The sequence below is a fragment of the Ambystoma mexicanum genome, chromosome 2q, assembly GCF_040938575.1.
Source record: "Ambystoma mexicanum isolate Mex_15411 chromosome 2q, UKY_AmexF1_1, whole genome shotgun sequence".
NCBI lineage: Eukaryota > Metazoa > Chordata > Amphibia > Caudata > Ambystomatidae > Ambystoma > Ambystoma mexicanum.
In genome coordinates, this window is record NC_090924.1 from 192,249,339 (window position 1) to 192,270,824 (window position 21,486).

General features: G+C 42.9%; 1 protein-coding gene across 2 annotated transcripts in view; it reads right to left on the reverse strand.

Moving 5' to 3' along the window:
* LOC138569274 (multidrug resistance-associated protein 1-like) overlaps window positions 1–21,486 on the reverse strand; it is a 1,459,677-nt gene that overhangs the window by 365,439 nt on the left and 1,072,752 nt on the right. The window lies entirely within an intron of this gene.

The window sequence follows — 21,486 nt, forward strand, 5'->3', positions numbered from 1 at the left end:
CCTAATCTGCTGGAACACATTGCACTATTTATGGTGAACTGCATCATGTGTCAAAGGTTTACTGCTGGGCATACACTGAGAACGATTAGGGGAGTAATACTTCGACTAAATGGTCTGTTTCAGCATTTAGATATCGACTATGTCGACATGTTGAGGGAATGTAATTGACAGATATCTATTAGTGGTGGTGAGTCCCTTTTCTAGGCGGATCGAAGCAGGTCCATGTACACATCCTTATGCCACTTGCGCAGTGAAGATTTTAGTGCGCAAATTATTTCCGAGGTGGGGTGTGTGTGAGGTGCTGAAGTGCGATAATGGGCCGCATTTGGTCAATGAACTATTCAAATAGATAGTGCTTCTATTAAGCATAAAGCACATGTTTCCTTCTGCTTATCACCCACAAGCGAACGGTCTATGTGAGGGACTCAACGGCCTACTCAAAGAAAGGATTGCCAAGATCAAATTGACTTTGAAAAAGGGATGGCTGTATTGCCTACCTCTAGCCTTGTATGCCCTTCAGAATCAGCCAGGATCAGACCACCACCTTACCTCACATGAGCTAGTGACAGGGTGTCAAATGAGAACGCCCCTTACACCACCGTCTAGGAGTAGAAGTGATGCCCAGAGTATAGCGAAAACTTTAGGTGATGAGATGCACGATTATTTGACATGTATGACCTCTAGTGTTTCTTTAATTTCAGATCAAGTCAAGCACCAGAGGGGCTCGATCTAAGAACACCGAAGAAGATAACGTGAGAGCTAATCCAAGTGACTTTTTAGCATCATATATGTCCGGGACCTAGTCCTAATTAAAAATATCACCAGAAAGCGGCATGAGCCATGTTTTCATGGCCCTTTTATCACCGAAGAAGTGTCCCCTTCCGCAATTAGAGTACAGGGAAGAAGAGCTTGGTTACATATGGGCGATGTGAAGATCTATAAAGGAAAGACCTGCCCTCCCACCATTGCCAATACAGAAGCAAGGCAAGAAGAAGAATTTCAGCGTCTGCAGACCGGATCGATGGCAAAGAAGAAGGACGACAAAACGACGACTGATTAATGCAGATTTTATATTGGACTGGAATTCAATGGACACTCCTTATAGATATTTTAGCAGAGAGTGAAAGACTTGCAGAGAATTCCAGGAATTTTGAAATGAACTTTTAGAAAAACATATTGAAGCATCAGAGTTATGTCTAAATGTCAGTTCTTGATCAGAAATTGGAAACAAGATCAGTATCCAGACTCATTTCATGCAGAATACTTGATATAAGTGATTAAACATATGGTAAATGCAGATAGTGACGTTCATCGGCTTGTGCTAGCTGTCTTTGTATTCAGACTTTGATGTTACTCTGCTCTTGTTAGAAGGGACGTCAATATTGTTTCTTGCAGGATTCTAAAAATGGCCCAGTGATAAGAAGACTTTGTTTTGCTATAATTGAACAGATTTTAGAGTTACAAACAAAGAAATGTGATGATTGTATTAAAAATCATTAATGAAGAGAGTGGTACAGTTCTAGAAGATAAACAAGTACAACGAGTATTGGGATGGCGGGAGAGATGGATGCCTATGTTCTTGTGCATAATCTATGATTGCATGATTGTTCTCTTTGACTTTCTGTTTCTCATCTTTCACAGTGTCTATCATGTTAGTACTTTCACTGAAGGAGAAGTCCATATGGTTCTCCCTACTAGGAAAACTGCTTTTGATTTACTCCATGGTTACTACACAAACTTTGGGAGACACAAGAGAGATGCAGAGGAAGACAGTGAAGGGATAAATGCCTATCTACATAACAGAGCACATTTGGGGAACGAACATGTGGTATCAACACATGAGAAAAGTTGGGGAAAAAGCATCTAAGGAGGGTTGCTACGTCTGCTCTCTCATCCCGTATGCCATGAATACAGTACGAACATTCATTGCCAGAGAGATTTCAGAGCACGATGCAAGGTGCCTCAGTCATCTTGCAACATGTACAACTCGAGGACAACTCCAGGGAAGCTGCTCATCCATGTTCCAGCGACGTGAACATTGGTGAACAAGTGGATGCCCATTTGAGAAAAAGAAGATTGCATGAACTTCTCCGTCAGTCAAGAAGAGAGAATTATTTCTCAGCCAAATCAATAACAGCATATGACTCCATTCCTGATAAACACAGGTCGTACAGTAAGATTACCACAATATTTATGACTATATTCATGCCTGGGATCCAAACAGTAGCAAACGCCAAGTGGCTACAGATCACCAGCTTCTGCAGACAATCAATGCTACCATAAAGGGATTCAACGCAATCAAGGAAGAGCTGAGAGCCATACGACTGATGACCCTGCAGAACAGGCATGTCCTTTATATGATTACAGCGATGGAGGAGGAGTGTGCGCCAAAATCGGGCCATCATGTTGCACATTCATACCTTCTCATGATGAACAAAAAACTTAGTTCACAGACCTGCATAACAATATGGAAGATAAGACAGATGACATTGAAGATGATAGTTGGTTTGCTTCCCTTTTCTCATGGATTCCGCAGCGGTTGGAAAATATATTCAAGATCCTTAGAGTAATATTAGTGCTGGTGATGTTCGGATTCTGTGTAATCTGGAAAGTGATTGCCCAATGCAAGAAAACGGCAAAGAAAGTGGTAGGAATGAAGATCATGATCGATGTTGAATCTGGACCTAGACCCAAGAAACCGACTAACGAAGCTGTCAGAAAATATATAGAGGCCAGCATTGTAGCACCTGAAGGAACAAAGTTCTTGTATCCGAAGAATCATAAGAAGTACATGGGACGATGGGTCTATTGTAATCCGAATGGACCATGTAACTACACGACCTGGAGTGTAGATGAACATGTCAAATCAGCAGGCACCCTGAGGGTGGTGATGAAGATATGGATGCCAAAGAAGCACTTCTTCAAGAGAAAATACCTGGTTGTGGAAACAATTGAGGAGGTGGTCGAGGACTCGACCAGAGGGGGGAATGTAGAGGAGCAGTTGCATGCCTCGGCAGGAAATCTCGCCCCCCTACATCCTATATGTTGGAAGTCTGCAATTTCTTCATGTTTGACACCATCAGTAGTGGTTCAATACCACAGCGCATATTCGAAAGATCCTATTGAGACAACCCTATTGAATGTATCCCTAAAGAGACGACCATCTGAGGGAGGAACTCCCTGAAGGAATATGAAAAATCAGAAAAGAACGAAGTCTTTGATGTCATAAGAGAATATGAACGACGTTTCAGAAGATTGGCTGAAGAGGGTGTATGGATCCTACAGAAACTAATGACGGAGTAAAGAGTCAAACAAACTTTTAAATACGAAAAAGAAGATTACATGTGCACGGAGTGCTGCAGATAATCAACCATTCAATAATTGTACAGACGCTGAAACGCAAGTAGACTAAGTCATCATAGAAGCTGGCTATATGTAGTGAATAGAATGCAGGCAAAGCCGACACTGTATAGAAGCTGGACATCAGTATCGTACATTTTAGTAAGCTAGGACCCATGAAGAAGATAACTGTGTTGCAGCAGGAATATGCTTAAATCGTGACTGTGCAGCGAGGTTGGTCTGGCCTGGTATCAAAACTAGAAGCAGCCAAGGTCGGCTATCTATTCTTGAAAGGAGTGAACGTGCCAAGGATGAATCATTTCCTGTTAAGGTGCAGAGAAAGAACACCAGGAGTGCCAAGTTTTATTAATTTAAGACATTTAAAACCTGCAAAATGGACGAAATCGTGGTCTCCTGTCACGTGAGCCAAGGATGAAAACAGAGTCGAACTTGGAGTCCTAGAACAACGATAGTGAGTGCTCGCACTCCGATGTATTCCCAGAGACAAGGATACTTTGCAAGGCCAAGTTCAAAGAATCTTTATTGCAGAAGACTTGGGTGATGAGAGATGTTGAGCTAATTGAGTGGTAAGGTAGAGTCAAGCCCACCTCCCTGCACCTGGGTCTAGTCTTACGTGCTGCTAAGTGAACAGAATGTTCCAGACATGGCACAAGCATGCCAACCAATTGTAGAGGTCTGTATAACGAAGGACCTTATAGTTTGGAGACCAATTGAAAACTGTGTACTTAAAGGTTTGAAGATGACATTTTTTAAAGGTAGGCATATTTTATCCACCTGACAGGCAGCCAATCACAATCCTAGTTCCTATGTAATATATACTTAGATGTTCCCCTTAAGCCTATCACAATCCCTCATAGGTTTTTCATTATTTGCCACGTAGTGTGACATCACTTCTGATGTATTTTTAGTTTAAAGTCTATGTTTTGTGAAAAGATCGCTGAGAGAAATTGAGTAAACATCCCTTGATGTCCGTTGTAACTCCCTGTTTTAGATAATTGTTAATAAAACAGTACTTTGACATCTTCCTGAGTTGGTTCGGTTATTTGGACTCAGACTTATTCTGTGAACCAATCCGTTGCATGCACGTTACTAAAGGGCCCTAAGCACACTTAGATACAACTTAAAGCACATGCATTGATATGGTGTGTCCCCCTTTTGAGGGCGTTTATCAAATTGGTGACACACAGACTCCATGGAGGCCGAATGATAAAGATCTTAGATGCCCCGAGAGTCAAGGGAATATTGTTAAGGGAAATACCATGAGAGGGAATCATTATTTCTCAGTGGTCTCATGAGGCTCTCTGGGGAATGTACATCTATTCTCCAATCCAGAAGCTATGTACAGGATTGAGGATGCTCCTGCAGGAAACATGGATGCGTGAGGCCCCAATGTTCGACGGCTACGAGGGCTGTCCCACTGTTGGGGTATGCAGATGATTTTCTCCTTTTGGACAAAACATAGATTGGTCTGCAGAGACTGTTAAACAGTTTTTCTGAATATGCCATCTTGAACGGATTGAAAATAAATCCTAATCAAAAGAAAATGTTGGTTTTCACAAGTGGTAGAAAACAATTTCTACACTCCTGGGCATTTGAGAAAATTGCAGTAAAATGCAGCCCAGGGTGGGTTATTTGGGATTTCAAGTCTCAGCGTGTCCCTCGCTTATTGACGCTAAAAAAGTATTAAGGCAGAAGGTAAAAACACTCAGTAATCAGTTGCACAAAATGGATGGTAAATATGGAAGTTTCTCGCTAAGACCAGCGCTTGCTTTCTAGGAGGTCAAGATGGTCCCCAGGATCACGTATGGGATGGAGGTATGGTTCGACAATGTACTGCACACTCTTGACCGATTTGAAGGTTGGATTTGGAGACGTATCCTGAAAGTTCCAGATGCAGTCCTGTTGGCGGCCATTAGATTTGAACTTGGCATGCTGTCATTACGGGTACGAATACTCTGGAAATTGCTCTCCCCGTATAGGAATATTGCTAATTCAACAAAAAATACATTATATTCAGAATTGTTAAAAAGTTTGGATGTGCTTGATTGTATAGTTCCTAGTACATTTTTTAACTGTCTGATAGGGAAATGTAAAACTATACTAAATTAGCTCAACCTTGACACTGAGGATTTAGTTATGAGACCTAATCAAGTCAATTTAGCACTGTATGATGCTGACTGACAATGGAGAGTGTCCATAATTATGCCTCATTACGACACCTGGGCTATGAGCAGAAGAAGAGAGGGGTAATTTCCCCCTTTCTGATTGTGTTTCCTAGTCAGTATTATCGTTTGATATACTTGCGTTTCTGTTGGGATTTGATTCCAACTAGAAGTCTCCAACTAAGACAGGGTTTGATTAAGAAGGAGGCAGCAACATGTAGATTCTGTTATAACACAGAATGCATTGACACTTTGAAACATTTACTTCTTTATTGCACTGCATTAGATTCCTTAAGAAGGAAATATTTGGTTGCACTGTTTAAAAAGACAGACTGGGTAAACAATGAGAATCTATGGAAATTTTGTCTTAGAGGTATTTTAACGGCAATACATTTCAGGTACAATAAAGGCAATACATAGGAATTTTAGGATAAATCTGATTGTTTTTTTAAATTGTTTTAAAATCTAATGTATTAATATGATGTGTGGATTTGTATATCTTTTCGATTAACTGGTTTTATATCCTAATTATGTATGATAATTTTGGTGATTTATTTTTCTCTTTTTTCTTTAATGATGAACTGTATGTGTTTTACTATGTGCAAAGTTTTATTGTTTTAAACCATAAACATTAATAAAAAGAAGAAAAAATAATGAACACTGCAAGGACTGTCTAGAAACTTGCTTGTGATGATTACATTACCCCTCCCCTACGCATCTTCACTGGCTGACATTTCCTGCCAGAATCTCTTTCAAACTAGCATCCTTGTCTTATAAATGCATTTATGTAAAATACATTGCACGCTGACAGACTTGTGATCCTACCAATCAACCACGTCATGCACCTACGTTTATGCTCCTTACTACGCAAACATTTAGGCCCAATTCTGCGGGGGTAAGAGTTTTTCCCCATATGGTCTGAGAATTTAGAACAAGATTCCCCTCTTACTAAGATCCAAGCCTAACTGGGCCAAATTTCATAAAGAGTTAAAGACTCATCTGCTTCTTCAATTCTTGTCCTGTTAATACTGAGAAAAAAACACTTATTTTTTTTTAATCGAACAGCACTCTTGTCAGGGAGTTTGAGTGCTCTATAAATTATAAACATAATCTTTTGCCAATACCTCCATCTGGAGCAAAATTTGCTCGGACAAAGCTGAATTCAATGGGAAACGTACCGGCGTGACTCTTTTTGATGAGGAATATAAGAAGGATTTGTTGTGGTGTCTTTTCCTTTTTTTGGAGGAAGAAGAGTGACAGGACTCGCTTCTTGAGTGGGAGCATTTTCAATGTTTTTGCTCCTCTTTTTAGGTCTCTCTGTGGACACTTTTCTCATGGCTCCCGAGCTCCTGTCTCCAATGAATTGTGTTTGGAGGGTGTGGTACTTTGAGATTTGCATACAAAGTGCCCCACAACACGCTCTGATGATCCCTCTCCAAGAGCCTTTGGGCGGTCATCGACAAGCTGCATTTCGCGACCTAATGTCAACAGCCATAGTCCACCAGCATCGATATTTTCACATCAGTCTGCACGGCACTTTAACCCTGAGGGCTTAGGCATGGACATTTTGATTATTTTTAGCAAAAAGGTGTTCTGACAGAAAACATGGTGCTGTTCCATTAAGTGCGCTGAGCTGTAGGACGAATCTGGACAATTCGTCCCTTCTCCCCAGAGGGGAGACCTCCCCTGTCTAGGGGTCTGAGCAAGTAGGACCTCACTGGGAGTGACTTCCCTTTTGTGGACAAAGACTCCCGTTCCAATAAGGAACTCCCAGTCCAAAACACAATGTCGGCCTGCATGGGTGTTGGAAGACTTTGGTATCTCCCATTATGACTAACAAACAAGGACCCTTCTTTCACTCCTTCATCTTCAGGTAATGCTGAACTTCTTCTGAATGCCATAATCAAAGAAGAGGGACACATTTCTTTTGTTTCTGATGACGTACATTAGAGCAGAACAGACTGCAAGTAAAGTAGGGACTTCGGAGGTAAGAGAGTAATCCCTATGCAGAGGGGAGCCCTGTAGAGATGACGTCCTGTAGGGGTGGGGCCCTGCAGGGCTGCGGAACCAGTGGTGGTGTGGAGGAAGAGAGAATTGCTAGCTGGAGGCTGAAAGGTGGGCGTTCTGACTGAGCCAGAGGCCCCAGTCAGGAGAAAGATAGAGAGGGAAAAACAACCGTCTCAACTGGTGGCGCAATCACAGAAGAGCAGTGGTGGGCCTGGCGACAGGCAAATGACGGCAAGACCAGAGAGAAGAAGGGAGAGCGGACCTCGAGCCAAGCACCTATCGGGAAGCGAACACTCCCGAAGCGAAAGCGCCAGTGAGGGCTATGAACTTTGGTTTCCAAGATTGGCAAAACCAACAAGGCTACGCAAGCCAGGTAATGACAAGCAGAGAGAACCACGGCTGGGAAAGCCAACAAAGGTATGAGAGTTTGAGAGAACTGAATGGGTAGCACTTTTTACACCAGCTGGTAAAGCCGGCAAAAGTGCAAGAGCCTGAGAGAACTGAATGGGAATACTCCCTATGTAAAACAGAGTGAAAGAGATACAAGTGCTTTATACCAAGGCTGGGAAAGCTGACAAAGGTACAAGGAACTGATACAACTGGACAGGCAGACATCCTACTTAAAGCAGATTGAAAGGAGTGCGGACACTTCGTAAGTACCACTGCATGATGTCTATAGTAAGAAGATTGAGCTGCAGATAGCAGCTTCCTTCGTCCTACCTATGCTTTGGTTTTAGTTTATTAGATTGGACTACTGTGCTGCCTATTATTGATGACTGCGCTTTTATGTGATTTTTCATCGGGCATGCATCGATATATAGTGAAGGCTTTTTTGTGCCATAACTAATTTGCTTAATTTTTCTGTTTGTTTGTTGTTTTTTGTGTTATTGTCATTTATTGTTGTATTTGTTCGTTATTTTTGTTAGTGTCCTGATGCCTACAGGCTGTTTCACACTATATAAATAATAAAACATAAACATAAACAGCAAGGCTGGAAAAAACCAACTACGTTACGGGAACCTGGAACACTGGAGAGGGCAGCCCCCATTCATCTATTAAGTTGATTGCGAGGCAGCATGCCTACGAAAGGGCCACAGGACTTTGGTGAGTCCAAGCACCACAAAGGATTGGGCAAGTGGAAAGTGATCCTGGAGGGATTTGAACACTTGTCAAAAGCTGAGGAACAAGATCTATGGAGAATCCTTCCTTTCCTATGGGGAAGAGAAAACAGTACAGAGGATATTTGTCTTTTTAATCAACAGAATCTAGAAAAAGACTGAACTGTGTCATTATATTCTAAAGGAACTAGGAGACTGACAATAAATCATCTAAGTGATTGGGCCAGGCAGAAGCCACAGACACTGGCTATTGCGCTGGCCTTCTTTTTCTTTTAGTTCGATTTTTTAAAGTGGTAGAGCCAGTTAGTTAGCTAGAGTTTGGACTATTTCTTTTGTACTTCGACAAACACCCTTAGTTTTGTTTTTAAAGGCAGGGAACTTCCCTCATAGCTTTAGGGCCAGTATTGTGCACGGCAAGGTCTCAGGAGGTTTATTGTCCTACATCCGAGGGTGACTTTCCTCCTGAAACAATTGTTTATGGTTTATGTGACACAATACACTGAAAGGTTCAGGTGAAAAGGCAGGAGAACACCACTTGGGTTTTGCAGGCTGTGAAACAAAAACAAGAACATTGGTTAAGGAAGGTTCTGAGTGTGACCCTGAAATGAACCCCTCCTCTTTGCCCCTTACACTTCATTTGTTGTTACAAGATCCAGTTGTTGAACCGAGGGAAGCGTCTTCCGCTGGATTGAAAGTCCAGAGATCAGAACACGGCACAGCGTCATGCTGCCATCAGGACGCAATGTTAGGGCTCGTGCAAAGTTTGGAGGGACCTGACCCGAACAGCACAAGGACGCACCTCTAATGGAATGAGAAGAGATGAAGCAGTCTTTGTTGTAATCATAGATGTCCCACGAAAATCCTTCATTAGGGTGAAAGCAATCCAAATAAAAGGATAAAATAATCCCAAAACTGCCCAGACTAGGAGTAAGCAGAACGCTGTGTCAGGAGGCAAAAATGGTTGGGTACACAGTTTAGGCAATATAGTTCCTTATAGGGTAAGGCAGGAGGAAAACCAGAAGACACACCAGGGTTCAAGGAACAGATTAGGCAAACAAGTTCCAAAGGCAAAACAGAAGTTGAGTAGTTGACAGGCCAAACAAGGTCCGTTACGCGGGTAATCAAAACAGGAGTTTGCAAGGATTCCAGATGGAACTGAATGGTAAGGCACTTACTTCAGTTGTTAAGCACCGGCTTTTCCTTTGTGGCCACGCACAAAGTGCCTCTTGCAGCGTTAGCAGCGTCTGCTCTGGACTTACGTGATGATGTCACACGCAACGTCCTCCGAGCACCTGAGCATGTGACGTTAATAGTTTTCCATTGGCTGAGGGAGTGCGACGGCAGCGATTTGTAAGTCTCCACAGCAACATCCAATTAGTTTGCCACGATTGGTTGCCGACCCGATTTATGACAGACTGACAGATAGTGTGATGCATTTAGATGGATTTTAAAGGGGTGTACAAAGCACTTAAATGGATTTCAAGGGTTGGGAAATGTGATGTGCTCAGATGGATCTTCACCAACAATCCTTACTAATAATTCACTCTTCTGCATACACCTCTCGAACACTGAACTTAACACAACCATCCTTCTACAGCACCACAATCCATGCGTACTTCACAACACCGAAACAACAAAACAAACCACACATAATCTCACAAAACAGCACATTGTGGCCAATTTCCGAAAATCGCATTTATGCTCAGTGAACAGTGTTTTCGAACTGAAGCTGCCAACAGCACATCACAGCTCTCTTTCTCTTTTCTCGCTCAATCCTACTAACCACACACCCTCCCCCCTTGCATTACAGATCCACCTGAGTGCCTAGAGACTACACAGTGGCAACAGTGCGCAGTGTAAAAACCTTTAACATTAACATGAAGGGACAGACTAAGGACTTTCTCACGGAGCAGGTAAATACTTTTTAAGCAGCACACAATCACTACAAATCTGAATTGAGTCTGAACTAATAATGGTCTTCAACTCACATCAATAGAAACAAAGGGGGGAAGTAAAGAGCCTTTAGACTACTTGTACAGGCATAAGGGCTTAATGGTTACAGTTAACTTTGAATCTTGCATCTGCATCAACAATGTTTTCACAATTATGAAAGTAAGACAAAAGAAAATAATGTGCTTTACGCGTGATGTTAGGAAACCTACTTTTGATTTTTTACAAACGGCAGTTTGGTAGATTTTGACAAAAGCTTAGATAATTTATTATCTTCATTACACTGCATTGAAGTCCCAACATGTGAAGCATCCTCAACTCCGGAGACATCTATCAAAGGTATATACATTTCAGACAGTAAGTAGTTCCTATCTCCACCGAGGAATCCTCTGTACAAACACTGAGCTGTAAGCAGATGCAAAGGCAAGCTGCAGTATAGGTTAAGGGTAATAAGAAGACACTAGAGAGAAAAAGTAGATCTGGTGAAATTATGACTACATTAAGTAATCCACTGAAATACTGCAGCACCCCTATTTAATAAACAGCTAACGGATTTCAGTGATCCAAACTGAAAACTGCCAAACCGAAATTCATCATAAGTGAATCTGAAATCCAGAGTCTGCAATGATTAAGGAATATGGATGAAGATTCCCAAGTAGCATCTTTGCATATTTCGACCATTGGAACACTCTGTAGCTTAGCCCAGGAAGCAGCTATCCCATTAATGGAACGACTTTGGATTACTTTGGGTGAGGTGACCTGATGTTTATAAATTTAGAGTTTGTCTCATCCACAGGCTTAGGACAGACGCGGAAATTACAACAAAGGCCTCCGAAAAATGAAAGGTCACAGTTCTATCACAGTAAATAGGGATCACCCTAGCTACATAAAGAAAACAGGTCAAGTCGTATGAAGGAGAGGGAGCTCTAACAAATGTATGGAGAACAAGCTATTGAATCAGATGAAAATGGGACACCATTTTAGGAAGAAAGGCCAGAAAAGAGAACAAAACCAAACACCCAGGAAGGGACCATGGGTAGGGTACAGAGGTAGGAAGGACCACCAATGGCCCCAAGCACTTTCAATAGTCACCAAAACATTTGAAAAGGGAGGAATTTAAGATTTACCACAGAAAGGGCTTCTCAATTCCTTCATCAGTAAATGTGACTTGCACAGTATTTCGATCATGTAAAAGGTAGGATCTGATTCATGGCTGCAAGCATTAAGATGATTTCATATTTTGAGATGTTAGTCAGAGATTTTTAAAAGGCAGGATGTGGGACACTGATTGCAATATGCAATTTGGTGAGGTTCAATGTTAGCTAAGAGTCATCCTCAGTTCTGAAACAAATCTCTGTTTATTGTAGGAGGTGTGTTAATAAAAGTCCAAAGTCACAGGTTACTGTTTGCACTGTGTTTTAGAGACATAATTGATGATGGTGGAGGGAACGGAATATCCGAATACTCTAGTCCCTTTATTACACTGCAGGGAGCTTGTTTGCTTCATGAAGGGGCATGTTAAGAATCTGATCCACCTCTAGTCTCTCTGCGGGTTCTTGTGGGTGCGTTGGGTCTCAAACTGGGTGCCGAGATGTACCGGTACCAGAGTCTTTTCTGCCACATGCACGGGCGCCTCTCTGCGACAGACTGCTTGAATCTCCTGCATAGTTTACAAACAGAGCGGCTTCTGTCACAAATATGGTTGTGTTATCAGAGGATCTCTTCTGCCTAGAGCCAAGCTGATAGGGAAGAAGAGTTGATACAGCATACAACTAATCGAAGTACGCCATGGACAACTTTAATAGATATTGATGAATGTCCCCCAAGCAGGGTTGGCAATTAACAAATTACATCTCGGATTTCTGATGGATGTTCCTCCCACCGATTCCTCATCTATGTTATACGGTGCGCAGCGGGGCTCCGCGTTGGCTCTGTCCGACGCCTCTATGTGCCACGCAATGTATATGATGTTGGGGCCAGTATATATAGCGATGCTGCACCCAGTGACCTCAGTTACACCCTTTTTCCCTAGCACTCTGAAGCTGAGGGGCCGCAGAACTGATGGTGTCCTTGCTTCCCGCAAGAGGGGCAGGTAGGGAGGGCGATGAGGAATCAGTGGGAGGAATTTCCATCAGAAAGAACATTACCAAGAGGTAAGTCATTTGTTCTTCTAATGGACTCCGTTCTCCCTCTGATGCCTCATCTATGATAAACTCCCAATGTAGCATGTAACCTGAAGGAGGGCGGAAGCAAGGACTACCCTTCCAAACCGGGCATCCTGCTCCACAAGGGAATCCGAGTACTAATGCTTAACAAATGTGTGCCAAGACACCCGCCTTGTTGCCTGGCAAATTTCCAGGACCTGCACTCCCCTCTGCACGGCAGAGATTATGTTATGTTATGTTGACGTATACAGCGCACCGTTACCACTGGCATGGCAAAATCCGTTTTGACAGTTATGGCTGATGGGCACTTGCATATCGCTCACTGGTAAATAGTTTCACATTTACGATAGGTGCAATGTACGCCCCTATAGATATAAGAAAATAGATATAAGTCGCCACCCTATACTTAAGGTAAAACCTGTTTGCATTAACCTGTCTGCAGAGGGGAGCAGTCTTTACTGTCTTCTGTTGTCGGCACTAGCCTTTCCCTCTTTCTATTATTATGTTCTCCCCAGTTCTTCATCCCTGTTGCTTCCACTGCGCTCTTCCAACTGGGTTTTTAACATGTGTCCGACTTCTGTCTCCCTTGCGTCTAAACACTCATCATCATAGGGTTTTTCCTATAATGTTGCCATCTTGGCGCTGGTTAGTTAATCTATTTTCTAAGCTACTCATTCTATTTTCTTTACATGTATTACTTTCTTGCTTGTTGTGTCTTTTCCTATCCCTTTGTGTTGCAGTTCTCATTCCTCCACTCCGCTAATCGTATTTACCATCCTGTTTCCGATCACCCTCCCCACCCCTGTTAATCTTGCTCTCTGGAATGTGTGCTCTATCTGTAATAAAGTACATTCCACAATTTTCTCATCTATTTGCATTTTCTCTGCATTACAGAAACTCCAACCCTGATATTCCTGCTGCTTTGACAACCTCTCTAACTGCCCTCTCTCACCCCCGATTGTCGTGCCCTGGGGTCAGGATTGGTAATTTTCTATAACTCCTCATTTACTCTCTGTACATCTATGAATAATCCTACCAACTTTGCTAAATTTGAATATCAGTACTCTGAACTTTCGCCTATTGCTTTTCTTCTGATCTATCATCCTCCTGCCTTTTCCTTTTGTGAAGATCTTGATGCTCTTCTGTCCTCTATTCTTCCCTCTGACACCCCTTTGTTCCTACTTCGTGACTTGAATCTAAGTTTTTCATCTACTCACTCTTCTGTTCTTTTCATATCTCTTCTTGATTCTCACTCTTTCCTATGTTCCCTCTCCCGCTTGCATATCATTGGTTCGCATTTAGACCTATTTTTTTCTTCTCCATTATCACTGACCTCTGTTTCTGCTCTTCATATTCATTTCTCTGACCATGCGTTTCTATCTTTTTCCATTCTTCCTACTGCTATTCCCTCTCCTCCTCCCCCTCTCACACCTTTCTCCTCCAGAATTTATGCAACTTCAATGTTTATTTTTAATTCTGCTATTTCTCTTATTGTCTTTCTCGTCATTTTTATGTGGCCGATTCTGAACTTTTTCTATCTTTCTCTGCTTTCACCCCTTCTATTCACAATCTTCTTCTGTCTTCTGGCCATCCAGTCCTGGATACTCAACCATTTTCATCATCTGAATCCTTCTAAGACTGAGGTTCTTTTCGTTGCTGCCGCTACTATCACTCCCCTTTTCCCTCCCAATTTTCTTTATTTCCCCCTAATTCTCTCTATCTCAATATCTGCCTGTAGTTTTGGCATATATTTTGCCTCATCTCTTACTTTTTCCTCCCAGATTTGCTCCCTCGCCTACTCTTGTTGTTTCCATCTCTTTAACATCAAAAAAGCTAGACCCTTTTACTTGTTTTATGCTACCAGGCTTCTTGTATCTTCACTTCTCTTTTCTCGTCTTTTCTACTGCTCCAATCCTCTTGCCGGTTTCCCCATCTCTCATCTTTCCCCGCTGAGTACAGTCTACAACTCTTCTCTATGTCTCCCTTTCTCTCTCCCCTCTCGTGGTTCTATCCCTCCTGCTCTTGCTTCTCTTCACTGGCATTCTTTTAACTTCTGTTTGCTTTTGAACTTTCTCTGCTTAGTTTTCAAATCTTCATAATCTGGCACCCCTTTCTTTCCTCGCTCATATCCTTTTATTCGCCCCCTTAATTTCCGCGTTCTGAGTCTCCATTTCTTCTTACTCTTCCTCGCAATCCCTGTGCTTCCTTCCATTTTCGTTCCTTTTCCCCGTTTGCCCCTATTTATGGAACATGCTTTCTCTTTGTTCTCTCACTTTTTACTCTGTGTTTTTCTCACATCTGAAGAACTATTTTCTCTCTCTCTAATGTCTTCCATACTCAATTTTTTTTAAGTGTACCATTTGTAATTGTTTGTACAGTGTTTTGGCGTAAACTACCAAACATACAAATACAAAAATTCGACTGCTAATGACCTTTGACCCGCTGGACGTATTTAGATTAAATGTTCCCACAAACTTTGGCATGGGCTCCTCCAAACTGGTAATTGTGGGGAAAGTTTGTTAAGTAGCTCAAAAGTTGTTATGAAAACAGTCTTCGGCCGTCTCACTTTTATTTTCCCATTGAAAAAATATGCTTCCCCTGAACACCTGTAGTACAAAAATCATTAGATGGATTTGCACCAAATAAAAACCCAACTGGGCACAAAACGTTGCAGATGTGACTTTTGTTGGTTTGGTGTAAATCTGTCCATTAGTTCTCAGAAATTCGACAGTGAAGGGGACGTCCCACGTCTCAAAAGAAATTCATAAATCTCTCATGGTACACTGCAGCAGTGAAGCTTTCCAGCAAGCGAGTGCTACTGCCACAGTTATTCTGAAGGGAGAAGAAAAAGAAAAATGCTCAAACTTATATTTTGAGGCAGGACATGTATAGTTTCATATCTGGCTACATAGAAGGCAGGGTGAAAAAAGACTGCATGTGCAGTTGGAGACTTAGGGGAGAGTTGGAAAGCTCATTTGGGCCAGAGAGGGAGTGGTGGTACCTAGAAAAGCGGATAAGGACACACGATAAGTGGCAGTGAGGATGGGAAAGACTTAATTATTTTGTGTTTACCCATTATGGCGAAAATTACAGCAGGAATGATTACTGAGAAAGATTGCTATGGGTATCGAGGAAGGCATCGATGAACCCAAAAATTGTCAGCCTGATAAATAATCGTGGGAATAAAAGGAGTGGGGAAAAAGCGGGCATTGACCAATAGCCTACAGACCTCAGGGCCTCGGCCATAGTCTTTTTGAGGTGGGATCTGGTTGCTTACTAGTGAGGGGTATTTGGGCCATGGCGAGTTGGCCGAGGCCACTGACCGTGGCCAAACTCCATGGTCAGTAGCCCTCTGTCTTTTTGAATAATTGTTGCAACTTGTACATTGGACTTGGCTAAAAGCCATGGCCAGTGGACCCTGAGGCTGCCGACTATGACCGCTGGAATTTGGTTAGTTACTACGAAAGGAGATATGGGCCACTGCCGTTGAGCCGAGTCCAATGGCCCTGGTGAAAGAACATGACCAGTGGCCTTCCCTCTTTTTTAATAATTGGTGCAGCATGTACAGTGGCCATGGACTAAGACCACCACCAGTTGTTCCTGACGAAGGCCTAGGTATAGAATAACAGTAAACTTGAAATTCAGTAAAAAAGTCTTAGTTAAGACAGAGTTAAGATGATTCAGTTTAACACAAGAAAAACCTTGACGACCATTTAACTCAGAGACCCCCAATATTCAGTTCATGAGCACATGCATGACATCTCAGCAGGGACTAATAATGAGTTACAAAATTACATCATAGGGACATCTACAGGGGGGGAATCAGAGTAAAGATAATTATCAGCAATTACACGCGCGCTCGCGGACACACACACACACCTATTTACACATACATGCACATATTTCTATTTTCTTACTGCACCGATCACCACTAAAATGGCCTAACAGCCATGTGTGCCTTTTGGCAAAGCATTCAGGGTCAGAAAGAAAGTGCAAACATAATACTGGGACATCCTCAGATCTGGCAGCGCATCACTATACATACTTTCAACATGATTTAAACACTGTTCTGTACCAGTTCCTGGTCTAAAAGCTAATTGAGTGTCAGACAGAATAGTCTATCACCCAATCTTCCAATTGTTTCAGAATGACACCAGCAAACTGCTTAGGTTCAACTTCTAGTGTAACTGGTTGATGATAAGCGTCTAAAGACTTGCTGCTCTGAATAATTATAGTCTTCCAGCTGTCGGGAATTTGTTTTCATTTTACGGTCTACTGTTGTATCCCCATTTAGGCATACCTCCCTCTATCCAGGTGTCCCAAATATAGGTGTTACTGCATTTACTGTTGTAATCCCATTAAGGTGTCTCTCCCTCCATCCAAGTAACCCACATCTAGGTGGTACTGCATTTTACTGTCTACAGTTGCCATCCCCTTTCTAACTGTAACAGTGTATACTCATCCTATGAAACTGATGTTCATAGTGTGCCCTTTTGTCAACTCTCCTCAACCAGTGCCTGTCCACTGTCCTGTTTGATTTGTGTTCACCCAGCTGTAATAAACAGCGTTGCTTCTTGCACGGTGTGTGCTCCTTTTCGATTGTGATTTTTATGAGTACGATAAGAGGACCCCTGTGTACAGTGCCGTGACATTTGGGAGAGGCTTACTGATAGTGAGGGTGCCGCTGTAATTGTCCCGTACTTTCATATGCTATTAGCTGCTGTATTATACCTGCACCTCTAACTGAAGAATAAAGATGCTCCTTTTGTACCTGTGTCTCGTTTACGTATGTGATGGCTAACTACAACAATGTAATCCCCAGTGATTGGGGCCTTCTGGATGATTCCATGGAGAGAAGTCCTCCGATTATTTGTTTCATTTATGGCCATGACAACCAATAGATAGTCCCCTGACGGGACAGATTTGGCTTGGGGAAGTTTTCAAGGACTTTACCAATTCCCTGATTCCTCTAGCTTCTAAGTGCTGCCATTGGATTTAAAATTGTGAAATGCAAGCTGCCCTCCAGCCAGAGATCAAAGGGGATGCAAAGGACGTCGTGGTATGGTCTCTTACTAGGACTCATACTGTACGCCACTCCCATTTGCATGGTCTCCAGGCACTTGGCGAATCTGATAAACAGGGTGGTGGGTGTGAACACAAGATAATGTAATATGCTTTTGCAAATGTGTGTATGTGCATGTAATGAAGTGACCTCTAGGCTTCTTGTAGGTTTCTTCAGGTTTATTAACAGCGTCTTCAGCTACAGTTACATAAATAAGTTACATAGAACATAAACACTGGCAACCATCATCCAGGCAGGGACTCTCTAACTGCCTGGGCTTTTTACCCCCACCACAAGATTCTCACATCTACAACATAACATTCCACATGACATTGCAGACTTCCGCAAGCACTTACAAGCACTATACAACACATCCTTGCAAATGCATGACACACACACACACAGACACACCACAACACATCTCCCATCCATACTGAAGCACAACACTCATCCAACACTCAAAGCGCCTTGTTTAGAGAGTAGGCAACTCTGTAAAAACTGGGGAAGGCGTCCCTCCTCCCCTTTAACTCAGGTTGCACAACCCGGAAGGCGTCCCTCCCTCTCTACCCAAACTGTATCTCCAAAACAGCACAGAACCTGGGGTGACTCATATACATCACTCTCACTAACCTGGCATGAGTTCAAACACACCACTCCTACTAACATGGTGTGACTCACACACACACACCACTCAGACTAACCCGCTGTGATGCACACACACCACTTTTACTAACCTGGCGTGACTCACACACACCACCCAGACTAACCCGGCATGATTCACACACACCACTTTTATTAACCTGGCGTGACTCACTCACACACCACTCAGACTAACCACACTCCTGACCACTCTAACCTTTGCAAAACATACATTAGAGTATGTGAAAACTTTCAAATCATTTTTCAAAGTTTTTAAACAAACCTAAAATCCGTGTGGGATTAAACCAACCTAAATGTGTAAAACCTCCGGGACCAGACACACCACTCTTACTCACCTAGCGTGACTCACACACACCACTCAGACTTACTCGCTGTAATTCACACCCACCTCTCTTACCAACCTGGAGTGACCTCACACACACCACCCTTATTGACCTGGCATGACTCATACATACACACCACTCAGACTGACACGGTGTGATTCACACACACCCCTCATACTGATCTGGCGTGGCTCACACACACCATTCAAACTAACCTGGCGTGACCTCACACACACCACTCTTACTGACCTGGCGTGACTCACTCACACACCACTCAGACTAACCACACTCCTGACCACTCTAACCTTTGCAAAACATACATTAGAGTATGTGAAAACTTTCAAATCATTTTTCAAAGTTTTTAAACAAACCTAAAATCCGTGTGGGATTAAACCAACCTAAATGTGTAAAACCTCCGGGACCAGACACACCACTCTTACTCACCTAGCGTGACTCACACACACCACTCAGACTTACTCGCTGTAATTCACACCCACCTCTCTTACCAACCTGGAGTGACCTCACACACACCACCCTTATTGACCTGGCATGACTCATACATACACACCACTCAGACTGACACGGTGTGATTCACACACACCCCTCATACTGATCTGGCGTGGCTCACACACACCATTCAAACTAACCTGGCGTGACCTCACACACACCACTCTTACTGACCTGGCGTGACTCACTCACACACCACTCAGACTAACCACACTCCTGACCACTCTAACCTTTGCAAAACATACATTAGAGTATGTGAAAACTTTCAAATCATTTTTCAAAGTTTTTAAACAAACCTAAAATCCGTGTGGGATTAAACCAACCTAAATGTGTAAAACCTCAAACTTTGGTTATATCCATGGTTATATCTTATATTAACCATATACATCTCTGCACAACTTTATAACTATTTTACCTAAAAGTCCATAGCCAGTCCATGACTCTAACCGGCACTTCCATTTCTCCAAAAGTCCATGATGCGTTCCCGCAACCTCATGCTGCAAATCCTCAAAAGGTTAGATTCTACATTGCAGCGAAATATTTCCATCACCTCTCTTCTATCATGCCGCTCAACCGCTACCATTACTATCCACTCCCACACTTACACCACATAACAGCATACTCATCCATTCTGAAATGCTGTATAAATACAATATCACAATCTTCTATTGCAGCCGTAAAATACTCTCCCCAACAACACGGCACCGCATCCATAAAATACTGAAATTGGCATTTACATTAGGTTGCATTATCTCCTGCAGCCTTGTGCCTAAAAAAACTTTTCTGGGTGCATCTCTATTAGCATACACAATGAGCTTCCTCTGAATACTTCCAAACCTCCAGTTCAAAGTACCTCATCATGCAACCACGATGATGGGTGCTTTACTGACGCCCTTGATCCATTTCAAACATTTTGTTTCCCTATACCTGGTTTAATCTCTGTCCGCCGTAATCTTGTCGGCATCCCTCAATGCAGACGTCGTTTCAATATGTTATCTTTATTTCTCCTTTGCACCGCACCACAACCTCCGTATTATCGCGCTCCATGCAGGAGGTAACCTAAACACCTCGGGCCGTTGGCTCTTACTGCGTTCCTACGCAGGCCCCCTATAACAGTGCTTCCTCTTCCTTACGCACAGCATGGAAACATCATAATGCAAAAAGGTGCTTTTCTTCAAACGCCCATGCAAACAGTCCTCCTTACGAGAACTAAAGAGAACTTTTTAATCGGGCATTCTAAATCTCACCATTTCCCCCAGCTAGCAGCATGACGTCACCAGACACAGGACCGCAGCGACGCACTGCAAAGCTCCAGCTGTCTCACCGTCGTTGAATGGCCCAGCTACCACTTGCACTTCTCCAGTTAAACACTGCATCAATTTCCCCTTTGAAGGCAACTGCTTTACCGTTCTCATAAAGCCAGCTACATTCTCCCTCGGACAATTTAACATCAACATCTCCAATCTCCTACGCTCCTCCCCTTTTCTGCCCAGGACTAGGAACAACTCTTTTTTTTTTTTTGGTCAGCCCTGGGTCTTACCTGGGGTACAAGGGCACAGTCTCATTCTTTATCTACCATAGGCATTCTCTTTATTTCTCTCTGGGATACTATCCCTTTTAAATAGCCCCGAGTCTCTGATGGGGTATGCTTCCCCCTGTCCTTGACTCTCTTGGTCTACAGGGCCCAAAGTCCCCCCTCCTGGGTGATGGGTCTTACTTGCTGGGGGGCAGTGTGTTCTCTTCCTTCTTTCTGCACCCCCCAGCCCGCACCCCTTACCCTCTTCGCCATCCTAGGCTTCTTGTAGGTTGCTTCAGGTGTATTAACAGCTTCTTCAGTTACAGTTACATAAATAAATTACATACAACATAAACACTGTCACCCATCACCCAGGCAGGGACTCTCCAACTGCCTGGGCTTGGAAGTCCCAGCACAACACTCTCACATCTACAACATAACATTCCACAAGACATCACAGACTTCCACAAGCACTTACAAGCACTATACAACACATCTCCCTTCCTTAAAAATACATGACGCGCACGCGTACACACACACACACACACACACACACACAAACACACACAGAGGCACATCACAACACTGCAAGTTTGCAAATAGGAGAGTGCTCCCAACAGTGAGATTCCCACTCAGTAAATATGAGTGCTATACAA